This window comes from Microcebus murinus, chromosome 4 (assembly GCF_040939455.1).
Source record: "Microcebus murinus isolate Inina chromosome 4, M.murinus_Inina_mat1.0, whole genome shotgun sequence".
Taxonomy (NCBI): domain Eukaryota; kingdom Metazoa; phylum Chordata; class Mammalia; order Primates; family Cheirogaleidae; genus Microcebus; species Microcebus murinus.
The window spans coordinates 107,839,125-107,858,210 of record NC_134107.1 but is presented as its reverse complement, the minus strand read 5'-3'; the positions used below and the strand labels follow the sequence as shown (position 1 = coordinate 107,858,210).

The 19,086-nt window shown below is 45.6% G+C and overlaps 1 protein-coding gene across 2 annotated transcripts in view; it reads left to right on the top strand.

Moving 5' to 3' along the window:
* The window catches only part of OPCML (opioid binding protein/cell adhesion molecule like), a 1,057,641-nt gene that overhangs the window by 110,815 nt on the left and 927,740 nt on the right, over positions 1-19,086 (top strand). The window lies entirely within an intron of this gene.

The following is a 19,086-nucleotide window of genomic DNA, read 5'->3' as shown; positions in this document are numbered from 1 at the left end:
TGGTAAAGTGTCAGGTCTGTCTTAGGTACCCAACCATGCTCAGGAGCCAATTGCCAGAACCAGGTCTTGACCTGAGCTTCTGACTGAACAGCTACAAATCAGGGGTTCCCATGACTCCCTTCCTGGGTTCAATTAACATGCTAGAATGGCTCGCAGAACTCAGGAAAACACTTATCATTTGCCTGTTTATTGTAAAGGACATTATAAAGGGTATATATGAACACCCAGAATGAAGAGTTGGCTAGAGCAAGGTATGTGGGGGAGGGGAGGCAGAACCCCCGTGCCCTCTCTGGGCACCACCCCCAACACCCCAGCAACCCAGAAGCTCATCACACTCCCTTATTCAAGAGTTTTTCTGGGGCTTAATCTACAGCTTCCCTCCTTCTCTAAAGCTTGGTGGGTAGGGCTGAAACTTCTAGCCCTGTCATCCTCTAATCACTTGGTCTTTCTGGTGACTGCCCCATCCTAAATCTATCTAGGCGCTCTGGTCTTAAGTCACCTCGTTAGCATAAGATGAAGTGTTGTCACAGATGTTCATTATGAATAACAAAAAACACTCCTATCACTCAGAAAATTCCAAGGGTTTTAGAAGCTGGGTGACAGGAACCAGGAACCAGACCAAATGTATTCCATATTATGGCACAGTGAGTGATCAATCAACCTGCATTTGTGGGAACCTGTTATAAGAGCTGGAGATATGAGAGAAAGACGGGTGGCCTGTTCTCAAGGAGCTCTTGGTGAAGGAGAGAAGGACAGTGGGCGACAGGTACTAAAACAACAGGATTAAGGACAGTTTACCAGGCACCTGGCCCACCTGCAAGGCGTTACAGGAGGCTTCCCAGAAGAAGCGAGATATTAAATGGACAGTCTTGAGCCACGACGAGGCAGTTGGTGGAGCTGGTTTGACCGTAGAGGGGTTCTGCTGGCAGAGATAGGCTGGATTACTAAGCAAGCTCAGGTTTTGCAGCTATTTTTACTTCTGTCAAGAAGTTTGAGGCATTAAAGAATTTTAAGGGGGATGGAGGATGATTACAATAAGAATGAAATCTTAGAGATCTCTCCCTAGCTGCTGGGTATAGTCAATCAATGGGAGAAAGACACTAGAATCAGGGAGGTCAGATCTTGTTTTATCTTGAAGATGTCTGCATGGCAGTCAGATGGGTAGCGTATGAGTTCTGTGCTGCTGCTGGAGCATAATGTGCCTCATTTCGTGACTTAGGACAATGCATGTGTATTGTCTCATACTTCTGTTAGTCAGAAATCTCACGTGGGTCTCACTAGGGTAAAATTAAGGTATAGACAAGGCTATGTTCCTTTCTGGAAGCTTTAGGGGAGTATCATCATATTTGTTGCTATTCAAACATTGCTGGGTTTCAGTTCCTTGCAGTTGAGAGACGAGGCTTCTGTTTGCTTGCCAGTTGTCAGCTGCTATAGATGTCTCTCCTCTCCTTGCACATGGGTCCCTCTATCTCAGCAGCAGAGGGGCATGGACTCTTTCTTACCGTGCCTCTTTCTGACTCAACCAGGAAAAGTCCTCTGATTGTAAAGGTTCGTGCCATTGCATTGGGACTACCTAAATGATCCAGGATAATCTCCACATCTCAAGGTCCATACCTCCAATCACATCTGCAAAGTCCCTTTTGCCATGTATGGTAACATAGTCACAGATTTCAGGCATTAGGGCACAGACGTCTCTGGGGCCATTGCTCCACCTGTCACAGGCCTTTTGGCGCCTCTTCCTGGTTGACTCTCAGTGACTGTAACTCCGCTTTGGCTCTTGGAACACACGCCTTGTATTGCTTTCTAAATTCTGGCCACTCAAAGTGTGATTAGAAACATGGAACCTTGGACCCCACCCCAGAAAATCTGCATTTTCATAAGATTTCCAGGTTATTCCTATATATATTAAAGTTTGGGAAGCACTGCTCTAAATAACTCATATGTTCTTCTCAGCTCCTTCTATACCTAGAACATTTAAATTCTTATTGTCTTGTTACCAAAAGTTCAGCACTGGTCTCTGAGGCTGTATCAGAAGAATGAGGACAAATGGTTTTAGGAGAAAGAAAGAGAAATTTATTCACTTGCTGGCAAAGAGGAGGTGAGCAGACTCATGCCTCAAAGAACCAACGTCCCCTTCTGAGCAGAAGTACAGAACTTTTAAAGATCAATCCCATCTTTGGCTAAGATGATCTCATGACCTCTGCCCAGACAATTCCCTTGGGCCGTCTCCTGTGGCACAAAGAACAAAAGATATTACCCTGCCCCTCCGACCACTGGCCTGAGTCAGGGATGCAGGTCCTAGTTCTCTAAAAGGAGTGGGGACTGTTTCAGAGATGCAGAAACTGTTTTGCCATTTTTTTCTAAGCCATTTTTTTTCTGTACAGTCTTATTAAATTGAGTTGTTGAGAAGGGATTGGATAAAGCAATCGCTTGTGTTGGCACCAAGTTTTCTTTTTGACTTCTGATCACTCCTAGCAACCGATGTCGCTCCCTCTGCTTGTGTCTATATCTGCATGGCTAGAAGCACAAACTCTCCAAGGTCAGGATGTCACAGCCAGCACGGGGTAGACTGTGCAGGGAATCCTGGGGTGGAAGGGAACATAGGGACAAGCTTTTACACAGCACAGTCTGTTCAAGTCACTGTGCTGAGGAGGCTGGGAAGAGTCGGGAACTGGGGCTTTGTGAATCCAAGCTGTTAACTGGGTTTCCTGGGGAGTTGTCAAAGCCTGAGGACTAGCCTCATCTGAAAGTCTGTGGGATTAGGTATAGCCCTAAATGCACAGGGCCAGACTGACTTGGAGGCTTGTGTACAGAAAACTTTACTCTAGAATAGTGATTTGTGGTTTATTTTTGTCCCCACCGTATCTAAGGACCAGAATATATGTCTATAACTAACACCAGGCCACTAGGTCTCAGTTTGGCATACGGATGAAGGACTGAATTCAGGTGGGCTGGTGGTGTGGGGGATTTTCCCCAGTGAATCTCCTGTCCCCATGCCACCAACACCAGGATGGCACATTAGAATTGGGACATAATTCAAAAAATCCACCAAGGTAGTTTTGGTAAATCTCTAAAAAGGCCATGCTTGCCAAGAATTTTACACGTATACACACACACAGACATACACATTTTAGGGTGAGAGGCCCCACTGCAAGTAAAGGCTCTTCTTACACGGTCTCTTACCTGACCACTCAGCACCTGTCAATCCTGCCACGCCACAGCAGGGAGCCGAGTGCTTTGTGCAGAGTGGGCTGTGGGCGAGCAACTGCTGAAAGGAAAACCACGCCGGTGAGTGTAAACTATGGCATTTCCTCGTCTGGAACCTGCCCCGCTTTAAGCGAACACACATAGTTAAGTAGCCTTCAGGAGGAGGAGCAGGAGCAGAAGCGCTTGGGCGGCGGCATGTCCACAGCCCGCCGGGCTCTGTGCTGGTCCCACCGTCCTGTGGCAGCTGCCTTCGCCCCAGCCGCGTGTCCTTGGGCCGCCCGCCCGTTGGACGGAATGAAAGGAACTTTATTAGCTTTCCTTTCACATCCTGACAGGCACAATCACTCTTGGAGGTTTTAATTAAAATGTTTAATTAAGCACAGTTCTAGCAGCAGAAAGTTAGCTCTCGTCCTGGACAAGTCCCCAGGCTTGGCGTTAGGGAGGAGAAAGAGAACGAATGAAATGCAGGTGAGAACCTTCCAGCTTCCCGTCAGCTGAGCACGCATCAGGATGACGGGAGGGGAGACACCAAGGTCCCTTTCCCTTGAGACTGGCTTTAGGCTGCACTAGGGAGCAGGGCATTTTGGCTTCAGTCATCTTCTGTCCCCGCTTCACCAGCCCTGCCCCTGCCCCTGGGTCCCCAGGCTTTCTGAAAGTCTCCAGAGCCCCTTGCAAGGTCTTCTCAGCTTTCAAGACACTCCGCACCCCCTAATTTCCCCAGCGGCCACTGCCCTCCCCACTCCCACTGTCCTCAAAACTCTCTGGCCTGTGTCCTCTCCTCTCGGGCCCTGCCCTCTGTCATCGGGCTCGGTCTAACTGAGTCACACCTCGATGTCACAGCAAGCCGAGTCCTTGCAGACTCTTCAAGGTGAAGGAAAGGATTTTTAGCCTTCAGGGGAGATATTTCTGATGATGAATAGACTTTGCCACTCCCCAATTAAGCCCAGTTTATACATTTTAGAAGAGTGTCCTGCACATCACCGTCACTCAGTGAAGACACTGCTCAGGCTCCTGCCCCTCCCCAGTCACATGCTCTCCATTACTGGACCCCAACCTAGTTTGCCACTTTTCCTTTCCAAAATCAAGGCTAAAGCAGCCACAAAAAACCAGACCACGAACTGCACTGGAAACTTCGTTGGAGGGTGTGCTGAGAAGACAGGGGCGTGCGTGTATGTTTCTCACCCCTGTCTTATCGGCTGGGCTGGTGCTCATGAGCTAGCCTCTCGCTTATAGGAAATATGTCTCAAGAAAACTCAGACAATAAGGTCCCACTGTATAGTGAACCAGTATCATGATGTTGAAGATGAAGACAAAGGTGTTGCCGGATACCTTCTACATCCACCTCCCACCTCCGAAGTGCTCTGTGCCTTGAGGGCTGACCCGTGTGAGCTGTGCCACTGTGCCCTCTGACCCTCTGTTCCCAGCTGGCGTGGCCTGGGGAGAGCAGTGGCAGCTGTTTGGAGGGAGGGGTGAGTTCTGGTGTTGCTGGTCCTGATCCCTCCCTCTGGGCTCACAGTGGGACAGCTGTGTTCTTCAGTGAAATATCACAGCCCCTTCGGGTTGGCCTTTCCAATAGTTCTTTCTAGTTCACTGTTCCACTAACTATTCCTTCTTTAAGTACCAGCACTTTGGAGTTAGTAGTCCTAGGAGCTATTCATGACAACTTGGGGTTTCCTTACCCCTCCACCTCGCTTTTGTAGAGTGTCTTCATTGCATTCCCCTTAAATTAGCCCATTTGAGTGTGCCCTGCGTTTCCTGCTGGGACTCTGACTGACGCAGTAGTGGAAGGACAGTTCTGGAGGGGGTGGCCAATCCATAGCTGCTTCAGTGAAATTCAAGGTGAAGGGTGATAAGTGTTTTCTGATTGTCGATGCATGAAGGAAAGACACTATCCCTTTTCTAGTTTTGTTTTATGTGTGAATTGATGACGTCCACTTAAAGATAACGTGAAAAAGTTCCCGAGAGTGGAAGTGTGCCCTTCTGGGATTCCCCAGCACACGAAGCGTAGACACGCAGAGGGTCTGGGGACTGGGAGATTCTGAGCTGTATCCTGAGCTCCCCCGGCTGAGCCTGGCATCTGCTCATTGACAAACTGGGTAATAATATTTGCCCACCCACCTCTCAGGTGTATTGCGAGAAGAATGTGAAATCATGTCTGTGAGCGCTCTATGTTGTCGCTGAGAAAGCCACTGAGGATGCTTCTGAGACCGAGAGGTGACAGGGCCCAGAATCAAGGAACTGTGTGAGGCCCAGTCCAGCAGCCTGCGCCCTGCAGGGAGGCGGCTGGGCCTGGGAGCTGCGTTTCCTCCAGAGAGCTCCTCTCCTGCCACCTCCAGCCTCGCTTTCCTCTTTCGGCCGCTGCCTCCTGCCCGAGGCGTGTTCCAGGACCGTGCTGCGCATGCCCGAGGACGCCTTCAGAGGAAAGCTCAGAGAAGAGTCATCACGGTTCTTTTCATCGGCCATTCCTTAAAAACAGCAGTAGGGTTAAGGACTGGGTGTGAATCTTGTTCCAAAGCCTCAGATGTGGAATAAATATCACCTATGATTCCAAAGAAATAACTTATTATTACTAATCAAAGTTTGAACCCATACCCTCCTGTGCGTGTACTTCCTGCTTGGTACCACTGAGACACCCGTCATCCATTCCCTCTTTAGTTCTTGACGTCTAAGGACTCTGCTGCTTCCATGAAGCTTGGGAACTGGCCTTTGCCTAGGCCCCCGCATCTCCTTGCCTTACCTGGTCTTCATCCACCCCCCTGTGATGCCCGCCTAATTCCTCAGGGTCCTGTGAGGGGGCCCACCCCAGCCATGTCTAAGGCAGATCGAAATCCAGCAATGAGTGGGGAAAGGATGAACTCTTGTGGGCCATGGCTGGTGTTGGTGTCTTGTGTCCTTACAGGTCGTGGAGCTGGGTGGTCCTGCAGCTTCTGGGAGTGAAATGGGCTCTTCTCAGTGGCTTTTTTATAGGCCCAGGAAAGCCCCTCTCACAGCAGGCGGAGAATCAGAATGTACAGCATGTTGTCAAGTGATGCCTTCTGCTTTAGGGGTTTATTTAAAATATATTTCTTTTTTAAAGCCCATTTGGAGACTTGCTACTGCTTGCTTTGTCTCCCAGCAACGTCAAAGGAGCTGATGAAAATGAGAGGTTTTTTTTTTCCTTAACATGTTCTTTCACTCAAAGAAAAAAAAAGGCAACAAAAACCCCACAACTTCTAAACCAGTTCCCGAAATAGACCCGGAGAGAAAGAGAAACCAAAGCATGCTATGCAACCTTTCTCAAGGGAGCAATTATAACCTAGAGAAAAAGACTCAGCTACCGCCTGGCTCCTGGAAACCGGCCGAGTGAGAAGGCGTCTCTCCCTCCCGCCTCCCCCGCCACGGGCCTAAGTCAGAGCAAGAGCTGGGCTCACCTCAAAACCAAGTTTACCAGCACCCTAAGGAGGTGACAGTGTTAGGAATGTCAGATGAATTTTGGACAACCGTCAAGCCAGGCCACCTGGGAATGGGAGGGATCTTAATGTCGCCCAACACCTACTTTTTCATACGTCCACCCAATAAAGCAATGAGGGCCCACTCTGAGCGGGCACGAGCTGAGCCCTGGGGTCCAACCGGAAATACCCCTTGGTAGTTTAGCAAATGCTCCTGTGTCATCTTTCAGCACTGTTCTATGTGGTGCAATATCTCCTATTCCAGATTTCTGAGCATGGTTGCTCTCATCTCGTCCTATCCTTGAGGCTTTGCGTGTGCTGTGCCCTCAGCCGCAGCCTCCTTCCTGCCTTCTCACCTGCCAGCGTATCTTTCCCTTGCCTGTGCCCTGGCCCGGTTCTGCAGGTAGCTCCATGCCCCACCCGTGTGTTCTCGAGCACACGGTACTTCCTCTTACTGTGGGACTTGATCACATGGCATTGAGTTTGCGGTTTGTCTCTCTCCCTGACTGGACTATAAGATCCACAAGGGCAAAGACTTTTTTTTTTAAATTTATAAAGAAAAGAGGTTTATTTGGTTCACCGTTCTGCAGACTGTACAAGAAGCAATGGTGCCAGCATCTGCTTTTGTTGAGGGCCGCCGGAAGCTTCCACTCATGGCAGAAGGAGAAAGGAAGCCAGCAGGTCACGTGGTGAGAGAAGGAGCAAGAGAGACAGGAGGGAGGTGCTAGGCTCTTTTTAGTAATCGGTTTTCACAGAGCAAGGATGTCAGCAAGCTATTCATGAGCCACTGCCATGATCCAAACACCTCCCTTTAGGAAGGGCAAAGACTTTATTCATTCTTCTCTGTGCACTGCAGTGCTAGCATGGTGCCCAGGGCTTAGGAGACATTTGACTATGACTTGACTACTGTTTGACTAAGACGTTAACTGCAGAAATGATATTCCTTGTTCCGAATAGGGTAAGGAGACATTCAGACCTACTACTACCTGTGGAACTTTGAGCAACTATCCACATCTCAGTTTCATCAGCTATGAATTGAGAGTAGAAACATCCATTACGGTTGGTAGAAAAATCTAAGGATAAAATATATAGAAGACACCTAGCGCCTGGCACATAGTAGGAGTGCAATGGTAGCAATTGTCAGGATGCTTAGAGCTAGCATAATTTTGGTGATGTTACTTAAATCTTCTGTTCCCACTGGGAGACTAGGTGCTTCTAGTTCCGTTCCTGGAGTAAATATTCTCATTGGCAATACTGGCCTTTTTACATCTCAACTCAAAAGGTTTTTTCTAAATTCTTCTCTAATCACATCATAACTTCTTCTGTCAAGTTTTCTAAACTCACCACTTAGCCACAAAAGATCCCTGGCGTGAGAATCGGGGACAGTCCTTCTGTGATGTAAGTTAAGAGCTGGGCTCTGGAATGACACTGTCTGAAGCTGAGTTCTGGCAAGTTATTATCTTTCTCTGTTCCTCAGTTTCTTCATCTGTGAAGTGGGTATTGTGATACGTTGGTTGGTTTCTTTGGGTAGAAATCCCTCCTCCAAAGGATTACCAGTTCCTTCCTTTGAAAACCCACAGTTGTCCCTCTCAGAGCTGCCTGTTCTGTGCTCAGGAACATGTAAGTGGCTGCTTCTCACTGCTGGGTGTCCAGGAGCAGCGAGGAAGCCTGGCAGCTAAGTTTGGTGGAAAACCAAGGCACCAACAGAGGATGGACAGCGGTTGGCAGAGATATATTATTTGACTGTAAGAGAGATGATCAGACAAAAGTCTCTAATCCTCAGATCCCATGATTATAGCAAGGCCCTGAATAGCGTCATTTGGTTCAACGTTGTTTTCTTATAACATTGATGAGAAAAAAATCATAGAGAAAAAATGGTTCTCCTGGCCAGAGCCACTGTCTGTGTGGAGTCTGCACATTCTCCCCATGTCCGCGTGGGTTTTCTCTGGGTACCAGGTTCCTCCCACATGCCAAAGCTGTACCTGTTAGGTGCGTTGGCATGTCTTCATGGTCCCGGTGTGAGTGTGGGTGTGTGTTTGAGAGCGTCCTGCGATAGGATGGTGTGTGACCAGGGACAGCTCCCACCTAGTGCCCTGAGCTGCTGGATAGACCCTGGCCACCCACCACCAATGGATAGCTCCACATATCTCAGTGGGTCTTTATTTAGAAGTCTGCTGGTATTTTTGTGACCAGCAATATGCAGTAAAAACTTAACTCTTGTTTATATCAAAATAGCCTATGAGAAAATTGATATTGTTATATTATACATCATTTCACTTAGAGTTGCAGCTTCCAAGAACCTATTGACAAGGTTAAATAAGGACTTACTTACTGTACATTCTAAAAGCCATGCTGTGTGCATGGCTCCTAGAAATTCGGCCCAGAATAGCATTACTTCAGATGTAGGAGAGAGCTGCTATTTATCTAGTTCAGCGGTTCTTAGCTGAGGGTGATTTAGAATTACCAGGGGTCTCAGTCTCTTGCGGCCCTGGTTCAAGAGGTCTGGCAAAAGGATAAAACTTGTGTAATATTGAAAAGTGCCCCCAGGCAATTCTGTCAGACACTTTCTGATCTAGTTCACTTTCCCCCTCTGGGAGAAAAGTCTCCAACCTGTAAACCTCCTTTCTCTAGGGAGCAATTATAACCCACAGATACAGCAGCTGACAGAGGTGGACTTCCAGAAGTATGTCTGGGCACAGACACCTGTCCACGTTCACATTAGACAGCGCCCATCTCTAGCAGCGGGGAGGTCACCAACTGTGAATTCCTGAGTGTGGTGGTGGGTGTGGGTCCCATCTCTCCACCCACAGGGAGGACCAGAAAGGAAGCAGACTTCCGACAACCCCCCCATTGCACGCCGGGATACGCTTCCACAATGCAGCTCTCTGAAGCACAAAATGTGCATCTAATGGAATGCCATTTTTGAGGGCAGAAAATCACATGTAAGCACAAAACCTTTACTTTATTGCTTTATATCATGAAATACAACTATATTTGAAGACTGACGACTCTAGTTAACCCTATAACCCTAACTCCAAGGCTTAATGCTGGACATTAATTCGAACTCTGTCTTCCGATGCTAATTCTAGCTGTTGATTTTTTGAATGCTAATAGAATACCCTAGAATTTGTTCTGTGGCTTATTCTCAGTTTTCGCCCCATCATTCTTAAGACGTGTTTGGATTATCTTGAAGTGGTCAGTCAGGTAGATGGGTTTAACCTCAGACCTGGGGGTGGGGGGGACATACAGCTAAGCAGTCCACACCAGAATGAGGGCTGGCAAGACCGGTCTCAATGTGGATTCAGTACCATTTCAAAATGGAGTAGAAGATTTGGGGAATTGTGGCTGGAAAACCAGACTTTCCAGTTTGTCTTCCAGCGGGAGATCACTGATGTATTTATTTCTCCGATTAATGAACTTTGCAAATTAACCTCCACACTATTCTGTAATTATGATTAAGGTTTCAAAAAATCACTTAAGCGTGTGTTTCCGCCACTCCCGAGTCTATTCCAGCCGGATGGCCAGCTCACTGTGCTGATTTCACAAAGATAGTGCCAGTCTCCTGACCTCTGAATTTACAATTAATTATTGCATTCAGCACCCAAATTACCCCCAGTCTCCATGTGCCCGGCTTTATCTCTCTGCACACACAAGCTTGGCTTTTAATTAAAGGCCCTCCAAATTAAATGAAAACAAATTCAATTATTACATCTCATTGGAACAGCTCACAGCATATCCTGACAGCATTTATCCAATGGGCAAGCCAGGGAAAGCTCGGCTCCCACAACTTAAATTAATGTGCCCAGTAAATGATTTTTCTTATCATTGCTTGAACAGGTTTTTTGCCACTGGGTCAGCCCTAGCTGTGGTCTTCACTGTCTCTGCAAAAACTATGGTTTAATACAATTTCTCTTTTCTCTATCTTTTCTCATCTCTACCTAGTTCTTATTCTCTCTTTCTGCATGTTCTGCTCCCTGTGAGGGTAGAAGATAATTACCCTCCAATCTTCAAGGGTTTGGAGGTGCAGCTTAGATATGCACCCCTTAAATTTAGATCCTTATCCAAAGCTCTTAGGGATAGCCAGAGGACTATGTGTATGTTTCTGGCTCTCCAAATTGCCCGAAGTTTAGAGGAATGTGCATTGAATTGTGATTATTGTTATGATAGATCATAACAATAATCATAATAATAACGTGTTTATTGAGGACTATAATGTGCCAGGCAGTGCAAACAGCATGCAATTAGACACAGTCCCTACCCAGTGGACCGATTACATAAGTGGAAGCAAGGCAAGCCCCAAACAAAAGGAGCAGCAGAAATGAACTGAAGGCAGAGCTGAAAAGAAAGAGGAGACTATTTCTTTTTTGATTACTGGCCAGTGGAGGTCATGCCTCTTCCTTGCTTGGGCCATATTGCTGAGGCTGCACTTTCTGCAAGGTTTTCTTTTGGGTGTGAAACTCTTTAGCGAAGTGGCAGAATGGGCTTAGGGTTGGAGAGCTTATAAGAAGAAGAGCATTAGGTCTGGAGGCAGGAAACTGCATTTTTCTCCGCTGTAGGGAATGCCATGATCTGATTGGAAAGGCTCAGAAGATGTTTGGGTGTGGGCACAAATCAGAGGCTGTGTTCCCCGGGCACCGCCACAGGCAGCGTCATCACTCTGCTTCCTGGCACCAGCGCCAAGCATGCCCAGGGGACACAGTTGAGGAGGGAGCTGAACGTGGAGCTTGGTGGATGTCTGTGAAGATGAGGGTCTCCAGATCTTCTGTCTGAGGGTGTCCCTTCCCCAGCGCTGATTGGGTTTGTTTCCTATCTCGTGTTGTTGAGGAGGAAGACCCAAATGCAGATGGTAACAGAGAAAGAGCAGGTACATCACAGAAGCTCCAAATCTGCTTGTAACCCAGTCCCCAGGGAAAAGCAGAGCAGGAGAAAGCCGTGTGGGCGGGAGGAGAAGGAGCGACAGTCCCAAACTTGTGGCTGCCAGACACAGTCTGCCTGGGGTTCTGGGCACCAGAAACTCAGCCCACGTGCTCAGAGGAAACAGGTTTGCCTGGAGAGCTAGGCTGAGTGTCTGAAACTCCAGGAGAGGATCAGCGTGTCCCTGTGCATAACCCCCACAGGCCTCTCGGGCTCTCCTAGGGTGGCAGCTAGCCAGGAGCCAGGTGTCTGGGGGAAAAGACTCACCCGTCTTCCCTTTCACACCCTCTGCTGAGCAAGAATCCTTAATAACCCCTTTCCCCAAGTGTCCTGTGAAAGCCTGTTGGGATGTATACAGAAGAAATAGGAGATCCTCTCAAGGCATTTGTGATCCATTGCGGGGCGGAAAATGCACACGCATACAGGACCTCTAAAATGTCGAGCTCCATTTTCCTGTGATAATCCCGTAACTTCTACCTGTGTTTATGACTCATCTTAACACATGGTATTTTTATTCTCTGGTTCTATCTTATCATTCTGCTCTAGACGAAGCTTTGTCAAAGTAGGGCCTGTGCCTTTGTTTTTATTTTCTTTTCATGTATATTTCCAAAAATTAGTATTGCCTCTGGCATTTGGCAATATTTGTATACCTTTGAATTGAATAAAATAAAAGTCTAACTCAAATGCCCCCAACCAGAGTGGGGGCAGCCTCCTTTGTTCTCCTTTTCTACTTGTTCAGCTTCTCTGATTGCTACTGCTGAATTGGCCTCGTCTATAAGCTGTGAGAGGCAGTGTGGCGTCATGGTTAAGAGGCTGGCTCTCTGACCATGGGCAGGTTGTCATACTTAATCCCTCTAGTCTTTCTTGTCTGTTCAATGAGTAGGATGAAAATGATACTTACTGTATAATGTTGTCATGAGGATTACATGGGTAACACATGAGTTGGAGCCATGCTTGGCACATGGTGTTATCTAAGCTGTACATTTTCTTCTTGTCACAACCCTGAGGAGGTACTATTGAGGGTTCAATTGTGTCTTCCAAAAAGATATGTGCAAGTCCTACTTGCCTGTGAATGCGACCTTATTTGGAAGTAACATATTTGTAGAAGCAATCAAGTTAGTAGGAGGCCCTGCCTGGGTAGGGTGGCCCCTTATTCCATGACTGGTGTTCTTACATGAAATTTGGACACAGAGGCATACTCACAGGGAGGAAGGTGTGAAGACATGGACAGAAAACACAGAGAGAATGCCAGGAAGAAAAAACTGAGGCTGAGATTGGAGCAATGGGTCTATAAGCCAAGGACTGCCAAGTGTGGCTGGCAACCACCAGAAGGGAGAAGGGAAGCATAGAACAGGTTCTCCCTCAATGCTTCCATCAGGGACCAGCCCTACCAACAACTGGACTTCAGACTTCTAGCCTCCAGAACTGTAAGAGAATTAATATCTGTTGTTCAAAGCCCCACAATTTATGCCAGTTTATAGACTGAGTATGCTTTGTCTTTTGTATATTCATCCAGTACAATACCTAGGTGAGTGCTTGGAAGGTAGAAGATTTTGGCTAATATATATTTGTTGAATTAGATGAAATCAGCCATTCGATCATTAATGTGAATAAAGAATTATAAAATAGTTTTAGTGGAAGTAGAGCTCATCAGTCTGTTCTTTGTACCACCTATTTGAAATTAAATAAAGGGTGCATATTTATTCAATTAAACTTGCCAATTTCCTTTCAATTATGATATAATGCATAATTGGTTTGATAACATTGCATATCAAACTACATTTAAAATTATAATAATAGGCCTGGCACAGTGGCTCATGCCTGGAATCCTACTACTTTGGAAGGCAAAGCGAGAGGATCACTTGAGGCCAGGAATTTGAGACCAGCCTGGGAAATGGCAGCTAACAAAAAATTAAAAAGTTAGCCTAGCTGAGTGTGGTGGCATAGGTAGTCCCAGCTACTGGGGAGGCTGTGGCAGGAGGATCTATTGAGCCCAGGAGTTTGAGGTTGCAGTGAGCTGTGATGACACCACTACACTCTAGCCTGAGCAACAGAGCGAGAGTCTGTCTCAAAGTACACGAATAAAACAAAATAACATAATAATAAAAGAAAAGGAGGTTGCCATAAGAGAGTGATCTCCTGTGGTGAGCTGTCTTGATTCATTCTGTCCAATTTAGCCCACTACATATACTGATCCCTTCGCATGACCCTGGAACTCCTTAAATGACATTTGATAACTCCAAGTAGAAAAAAATGAAACAAATCAAGGTGTGGTATACAAATCAAGGATTGTGTTGGCCTTGATCAGAATTTCATGAACATTTCTCCAACAGCCCATTGTGTGCCTGGCACTGTGTTAGAGAGGGGATTCAGTGGTGATTAAGACAAAGAGTGAGAGCAACAAAGATTAACATTTGGCGAAGTCTGTATTATGCACCAGTTAGTGTACTAACACACTATCTTAGTTGATCTCACAATAACTGCTTGAGTCAGGTAAGTCCATTTCACAGATGATAAAACATGCCTAGAGAGATTTAGACATTGCCCGTGGTCACAGAGTAAACAGGAGAGACCCAGCTTTGTACTTATGAGGTCTAACTGCAGAGCTCTTTATCACTGCACGAAAACTTGGCCCCTCTTATGCTTACAGAGCATAGAGTATAGCAGTGAAGAAGGCAAGCAAAGCATTGCCGTACAGTCACAGAAAGAACTGGGATAAGAAAACTTCCAGCAGGAATCCTAATTTAAAATTTTCTTGAATTCAAGTTCCACACCAGCTGGGGCAAAGAGAGGAAAGAACCAGACTTTTGGCTGGTTTATCATCACAACTAATACCCTGGTTTGGCCTCAGGCTGTCCAATCACTGACAAGTGCTTTTGTAATGTAGAATTTCTACGGCTGCCTGCAGGGCAGAAACCATATAAGACAGACCTACTCAGCAGTTTTCAGTTAGGAGCCAAAGGCAGAGCAGGGGTCTGAGCGGCATGGGGCAGCATCTTCCAGCTGTCTCAGGTCCTGGCTGCTTCTGTGTTGGTCTTGCTGTATTGTCAGACCCAGGAGATCTGGTGCTTTCCTAACTCCAGGCAAGGCATATGTGCTTATTGTAAATGGGAAACATCTCTCAGTCCTTTCAAAGACATGGTGATCCAAGATGAGAACCCACGTGATTACCAGAGACCAGTCATCTAAGTGGGACAGCTGCCTTGCTTCTCTACGTTTCAGCTCTAAGGTTGTCAAAATCATTATGATGCCCTGTGCTATGGCTTGAATGTGTCCCCTAAAATTCATGTGTTGGAAACTTAGTCCCCGTGCAACAGTGTTGACAGGTGGGAGCTTCAAGAGGTGATTAAGTCATGAGGGCTCAAATAGAGTCATGTTATCTTGGGAGTGGGTTTGTGTCACCAGAGTGGGTTTGTTATGAAAGCAAGCGCGGCCCCCAAGCCCCCCTCACTTTCTCTCCCCACGTGATGCCTTCCACCATGGGGCCCTGCGGCAAGAAGGCCCTTGCCAAATGCTGGCCCCTCGACCTTGGACTTCTCAGCTTCCAGAACTGCAATAAACAAATCTCTGTTCTTTATAAATTACCCAGTCTCAGGTATTCTGTTAAAGCAGCACAAAATGGAAGAAGACACACTATTTCAGAAATCTTTTTATATCTTCATCGAGTCTACGCAGTTTGCCTTGCTCGTGGCCTGGTTGATTTTAGAGATTGACAATCGGCTCTGACTCTATTACAGAATCCGCTTGGCTGCTGCACTGAGAACTCACTGCTGTGACTATTGTCTCCAGCTTCAGTGGACTTCCCAGAGGTTGCCTTTGAAAATTTCAGACTCAACCGTTTCCCCACTCACTGAAGGCTTAAAAGAGAACGAGTCTAAAAGAGACTGGCTATTTTTAGTAAGGACTTGGTTGTGAGGAGATTATGAGTGGGAGAGTCAGCCTCAGGGAAACCAGACATTTCCCAGCCACTCTTAAGTCTTCTTTTTTTCTTTTTTCTTTTGGTTTGGAGTGAGTCTCTCAAACCTCAGTCATATTAAAACAAATCCCATCAATATCCAGTTTGCAACTTGCATGAAGATCATTAACGATAATAATATCAGCACAACATTTAAGAATAGGGTACCTGGTATGGGACCCAGCTCTGCGACTTTGAGACTGTAACCCTTGATCAGACTGTGACTGAGGTTAAAAAAATGCAAACTCTTGATGCCTCAGTTTCCCCAACCATAAAAGGAGAATAATAATAATAATGATAAATAGCTTATTTCACAGGATTTTTGGAAAAGTCAAATAAGATACTGTATGAGACAATGTTTTGCAAGTTGTAAAATATTGTACAAAGCTTTGTTATTTTTACAAAAAATACATATGGATTTTATGCCCTTTTCAAATATTCACTTTCTATCTCTTCTAGTGGTCTGAATAATTGGATATTTGGTTCTTATCTTACTTTCTTGGAACTCTATATTTTCACATCAATTATTTCATTTTACTCTCATAACACGTCTGTTTTACCTGCAAAAAGCAGAGTGTGATCGAGTTGTCTATTGTTTAAAATAAGATGGGCTCCAACTTCTAGGCCTCTTGGTATTTTTCAGTTACAGTTACTTTCCCATGTGAACTTGGGGAAATTGCTAGCGTGGAGAGCTGGATTAGTACTTAGCGTGGACAAAATGTATGAAATCACCTTTTCTTCAGATTCTGAAGTTTGTAAACAGGAGAACAGTTGGGTGCTGGAAGGAAAAGCATTGCAATGTCCCACAAGGCCTACGGCTTATTTTTCTTTGATTGTGTGGCATTTTCAGAGAATAAGACTAGCATCCTTGTCTGGCAGCTTTCTCGGAAACTTTCTGTCTTAGGGGCCCAGCTCGAGTCACAGTACCTGAAACCAGGTGTCCCACTCTTAGGCGAGGCCCAGGCTGGTCAGGGCCAAGGGGCTACATCCCCCAGTGGGAAGAGTGCTGCCCTGAGAATTGGAGGCCACTCGCTCCCAACGTCACTTCTCTGTAGAATATTGATCAGTTTTCATTTTTTTATTGTGCTACCATAACATAAAATCTAGCATCTAACCACGTTTAGGTGTACAGTCTAGCAATTCAGTGGCATCAAATACATTCATGTTGTTGTGCAGCCATCACCATCCTCCACCTCCAGAACTACAAAGGGTTGTTTTTAGAGTAAAATGAAATCATTTCTGGGAACACTCTTAGAAGAGTGTAACACACCATGATCATGCAAGGTCTTGCTATGACTCCTTTTGCCCAATAATTTAGCAGAAGGGGCAAATATTATCTTTAAAAGGTTGCTTAACTTATATATGTTTTGAGGAGGCTAAGAAAACTATCTCTCTGGAAGAATTCAAATTAGTGGAGATGTCCCTTGGTCAGGATCATGTGGACACCACTGACGGCCAAAGGAAAGATGCGGGTTACCTATAGCATTTGAAGTCATGTCCAACTTGAACTGTCTATAAATTTGCATCAATCACTTCCTCCCCTGAGGCTGAGTTAGAAGACATCATTTCCCTCCTGCTGGGATTTTCAAACTTATAGGCCACAAGAGCTGAAGCGGTAATGGGAAGGAGCCCATGCAGCCTAGTGAACAGTCTAAAAATAATTGAGAGAAAGGGCTCTCTGGAGTGCAGAGTTTTGATGATCTTATAGAAGATGATGAGTGCCCTTCTTACTTCATGCAAACCAGTTTTTCTACCCTAAGTTTACGGGAAGGTTTGTCTAGCTTGCCAAATGCAATATGGGACTGACCTGTGCATTCATTAGTAGATAAATGCAAAAAGCATTTCATTCATTCATATGATATATATATATATATATATATATATTCTCCTAATCTGGTTAAATTTGGAAAATTGGATTAAAGGGAAGACAAATCTAGAAATGACATCCTGCTTCAGGAAGTAGAAATTCGGTAGTGTGGGTCTCCGCACGGGTAATTTTGAGAATGCTGTTCTCTCATGAAATTAAATTTGTAGACAGAATGTGGCTAATGGCCGGTTGTACCCAGCTGCCTGCATCTGTCACACACCTAGAGGAGCAGCGCGGAGGGTGGTGTGCGTGCTCGCGCCGTGTGCAGGACTCCTCTGTGCTGAGGAGATCCATAAGCAAGCGCCGCGTGTGAGGGTGGCAGGCTAGACTGCACAGGCACTGTGAGAGGAGGCAGGAGAAGGTACTGATGGTGGTGAGGAGGAGGATGGCAGCTGGCATTTATTAAGAGCTTACCATACACCCAGCACTTTGCTAAACATGTTAGCTGTTTTCTGTCATGTAATTATTAAGTTCACTGAGGCTTATAGTGGTTAAGCAAACTGCCCAAGGTCATCCAAATAGTAAGGGGCAGAGCTGGGCTCAAACCCAGGCCCATATTATTCTTAAGTCCAATACATGACCAGTAGAGATGGCTGCCTGATTTAGTTCCTAGTGAAAAAAACCACAAGAGAACAGGCTATTTTTGCTTTTGCCCTTTTCCCTTTATATTATAGTTCTTTTCCTAAATCTCTTTTTACTAGAAGGAGGGATTTTTAAAATTATATCTGAAGTTATTTCAGATACCATAAAAAAAAAGAAAGAATTGTGTGATAAATACCAAGATTGCCAATTTACGATTAAGAGCTACTCCGATACAGTTGTAGTTTCAGGTGTATCCTTGTCCCCAGGGATCTGATGTGGTTCTGGTTTTTGCTTTTGCTTCAAAGGAGTTGTTCTTTGGCAGAAATAAGTCCTTAGCATAAAAAGTCTTACAGAATGTATGTAAAATCCGCACCCTTTGGGATTTTCAGAACACTGATTCCCTACTCACATGGGGTAATAAGGCTAAGAGGAACTTATGTTTGGTTGGGGTGGCACCACAGAAAGATGAGACAGTGTTGGTTTGCTTTTGCATTTCATGAACTTGGAAGTGGGTAGAGGAGGACTTGTCAAGAAATATCAAGTGAGGATCTGAGGTTTATGCCCTTTAGGGTCCCTGTATGTTTAATAATGCAATAGCAAAGATATTTAGATTTTTTAAAGGTTATTTTGAAAATTGCATCTTTGCTGCTTGCATCTCTTTGGATTATTTTTTTCAAAGATATTTGTGGTCTTGTCCTATCCCTTGGATAGAGAGAATGAATACACATTTATTAAGGTGCGACATTAGCAAAAGGCTCTTGTGGTTTTTCCTGAAGGGACAGAGAAGAGGCATCTTACTCATTCAATAAATATTTACTGAGTCTCTACTATGGGCTAGATATTTGTATTAATGTTAATAATAGGCAGAGAGTATAAAGAAGACAGATATTCTCATTATGTACTCCTCACTGCCTGTGAGGGGTATACAATCAAGTGATGCTTTCAGAGATGACCTGTCCTGACCCAGGCAGGAAATGGTTATACATGGACATAACGAGAGAGCTGCTTTCTGAAAAGACCACACGAGGCAGTACCAGGACACCCGAGCAACTCCATCAAAGCTAAAGATCAGAGACAAAGCTGCGAAATGTCACTAGAATAAATCTCACTTGCTGTGAGGGAGCTCCGAGTTT